Genomic DNA, 3865 nt, shown 5'->3' with positions numbered 1-3865 from the left:
TTTACTTTTCAATTTTACTTTTTTCTTGTAGGCCTACATGCCTACATACGTGCTTGTTTACTGGCTGTTCTTTAGATAACCCTGTGTTTAACCATATGTACTGCAAGGCAAGGCAAGTTTATTTATACAGCACATTTCAGCCACAGGGCAATTCAAGGTGCTTTACATGAGACATTAAAAGCATTAAAACAAAAAGCAAGACATTATAGACATTTAAAACAAAAGGCAGGACAAATTAAAAGCATTAAAACAAAAAGCAAGTCATTATAGACATTTAAAACAAAAAGCAGGACAAATAGAATACAGGAATAAAAGTTACAGTGCAGTATACTGATAAACATAGCTCCTCTTAGAAAGCAGTGGCAAAAAGAAAAGTCTTTAGGCTTGTTTTAAAAGAACCAAGAGTTGCAGCAGACCTGCAGTTTTCTGGAAGTTTGTTCCTGTAGGTAATTCCCTTAGGCAACGTCTGCAGTTTGCAGACACAAAATGTCTGCCAGAGAGCCCTCATGCACTTGACTATTTGACATTGGGACTAGAGCCCTAAGCCCTCACACACTTAGTGGGAACGCGCCTCAAAGTCTGAGTCCGTAAGGGTGGACATTGAGACTGGGCCCTTCCCTGAAATGAGACCCCTCCCCCTGAAATGAGACCCCTCCCCCTGAAATGAGACTCCTCCCCCTGAAATGAGACACCTCCCCCAAACATGAGACTCCTCCCTCATGGAGGAAGAAGTCTCTCACCACAGACAGAGTGGCTATGGTTACAACCACTGACCATAATAGACAAAGTATAGATATAATTGCACATTGTAAAAGCTCAAACTCACACTCAAACTCACACACACACACACACACACTCACACACACACACACACACACAACAGATTTTTATTTTTTTTGCCAGGCAGCAGTCTAACCTCTTGGCTAAACTGCGTCCATCAGCGTCAACCATCAACCATCAGACGCTAAGGAAATGAATCTATTGTAATTAATGGTAACAGCTCCACTGCAGCTGTTGCGTTGCGTTCAATGCCAGTGTAGAGGTTAGAGAATGTCTGAGGTTCATTACTTGATTTTTGATGGACGCTGATGGTTGACGCTGACAGAAGCAGTGGAGCCCTAATGGTGCATTAGCAGAATTCCATGTCTAGCTAGCAGGTCATAAACAACAACATGACTTCATGTTTTCCCATAGCAAGACTGACTCTTCTGTCCAGATCACCGGCAATCTCTTCATTTGGACATTTCTCAACAATCAGCCATTAAACATGACAGTATGACAACATGGCAACACGCTGAAAACATGATGCTTACTACAACCATCGCCATGGTTTCAAGAAGGGACAGAACAAGTCAGAGATCTGGACCTACACCAGTCTCTCTCTCTCTCTCTCTTTCTCTCTCTCTCTACCCCCCCCCCACTCTCTCTCTCTCTTTCTCTCTCTCTCTCTCTCTACACCCCCCCCCACTCTCTCTCTCTCTCTCTCTCTCTCTCTCAACTCAATTCAATTCAAAGAGCTTTATTGACATGGGAAACATGTTTACTTTGCAAAGCAAGTGTGAAATAAAAACAAAAAATGTAGGTACAAATACAGATATAAAAGTATAATGAAATGTGCAGATCTATATATACACATTATATATTATTACTATTATTACACACACACACCCTAGGTAGGACCATGTGCCCGTCACACAGGGCCTGGCAGACACTCCCCCCCCCCAGGACTAAACCCTCTCCTCCCCCAGGACTAAACCCTCTCCTCCCCCCCAGGACTAAACCCTCTCCTCCCCCAGGACTAAACCCTCTCCTCCCCCTACAGGACTAAACCCTCTCCTCCCCCTACAGGACTAAACCCTCTCCTCCCCCCCAGGACTAAACCCTCTCCTCCCCCCCAGGACTAAACCCTCTCCTCCCTAGAGGACCAAACCCTCTCCTCCCCCCGGACTAAACCCTCTCCCCCCCCAGGACTAAACCCTCTCCTCCCCCTACAGGACTAAACCCTCTCCTCCCCCTACAGGACTAAACCCTCTCCTCCCTACAGGACTAAACCCTCTCCTCCCCCAGGACTAAACCCTCTCCTCCCCCTACAGGACTAAACCCTCTCCTCCCCCAGGACTAAACCCTCTCCTCCCTAGAGGACTAAACCCTCTCCTCCCCCTACAGGACTTGTGTTGTGTAGTGTATTTGATGGTGTTAGGGTTGTGTTGTGTAGTGTATTTGATGGTGTTAGGGTTGTGTTGTGTTGTGTATTTGATGGTGTTAAGGTTAGGGTTGTGTTGTGTAGTGTATTTGATGGTGTTAGGGTTGTGTAGTGTATTTGATGGTGTTAAGGTTAGGGTTGTGTTGTGTAGTGTATTTGATGGTGTTGGGGTTAGGGATGTGTTGTGTAGTGTATTTGATGGTGTTGGGGTTAGGGATGTGTTGTGTAGTGTATTTGATGGTGTTAGGGTTAGGGATGTGTTGTGTAGTGTATTTGATGGTGTTAGGGATGTGTTGTGTATTTGATGGTGTTAGGGTTAGGGTTGTGTTGTGTAGTGTATTTGATGGTGTTGGGGTTAGGGTTGTGTTGTGTTGTGTATTTGATGGTGTTAGGGTTAGGGATGTGTTGTGTATTTGATGGTGTTGGGGTTAGGGATGTGTTGTGTTGTGTATTTGATGGTGTTAGGGTTAGGGTTGTGTTGTGTAGTGTATTTGATGGTGTTGGGGTTAGGGATGTGTTGTGTAGTGTATTTGATGGTGTTAGGGTTAGGGATGTGTTGTGTAGTGTATTTGATGGTGTTAGGGTTAGGGATGTGTTGTGTTGTGTATTTGATGGTGTTAGGGTTAGGGATGTGTTGTGTAGTGTATTTGATGGTGTTGGGGTTAGGGTTGTGTTGTGTAGTGTATTTGATGGTGTTGGGGTTAGGGATGTGTTGTGTTGTGTATTTGATGGTGTTAGGGTTAGGGATGTGTTGTGTAGTGTATTTGATGGTGTTGGGGTTAGGGTTGTGTTGTGTAGTGTATTTGATGGTGTTGGGGTTAGGGTTGTGTTGTGTAGTGTATTTGATGGTGTTAGGGTTAGGGTTGTGTTGTGTAGTGTATTTGATGGTGTTGGGGTTAGGGTTGTGTTGTGTATTTGATGGTGTTAGGGTTAGGGTTGTGTTGTGTATTTGATGGTGTTGGGGTTAGGGTTGTGTTGTGTAGTGTATTTGATGGTGTTGGGGTTAGGGATGTGTAGTGTATTTGATGGTGTTAGGGTTAGGGATGTGTTGTGTAGTGTATTTGATTGTGTTAGGGTTAGGGTTTTGTTGTGTATTTGATGGTGTTAGGGTTAGGGATGTGTTGTGTAGTGTATTTGATGGTGTTAGGGTTGTGTTGTGTAGTGTATTTGATGGTGTTAAGGTTAGGGTTGTGTTGTGTAGTGTATTTGATGGTGTTGGGGTTAGGGTTGTGTTGTGTAGTGTATTTGATGGTGTTAAGGTTAGGGGTGTGTTGTGTAGTGTATTTGATGGTGTTGGGGTTAGGGATGTGTTGTGTTGTGTATTTGATGGTGTTAAGGTTAGGGGTGTGTTGTGTAGTGTATTTGATGGTGTTAGGGTTAGGGATGTGTTGTGTAGTGTATTTGATGGTGTTGGGGTTAGGGATGTGTTGTGTAGTGTATTTGATGGTGTTGGGGTTAGGGTTGTGTTGTGTATTTGATGGTGTTAGGGTTAGGGTTGTGTTGTGTATTTGATGGTGTTAAGGTTAGGGTTGTGTTGTGTTGTGTATTTGATGGTGTTAGGGTTAGGGATGTGTTGTGTAGTGTATTTGATGGTGTTGGGGTTAGGGATGTGATGTGTTGTGTATTTGATGGTGTTAGGGATGTGTTGTGTAGTGTATTTGA

This window comes from Borostomias antarcticus, assembly GCF_949987555.1.
Source record: "Borostomias antarcticus genome assembly, chromosome: 4".
In the NCBI taxonomy this organism is placed as follows: Eukaryota; Metazoa; Chordata; class Actinopteri; order Stomiiformes; family Stomiidae; genus Borostomias; species Borostomias antarcticus.
Note: the sequence above shows the minus strand (reverse complement) of the source record.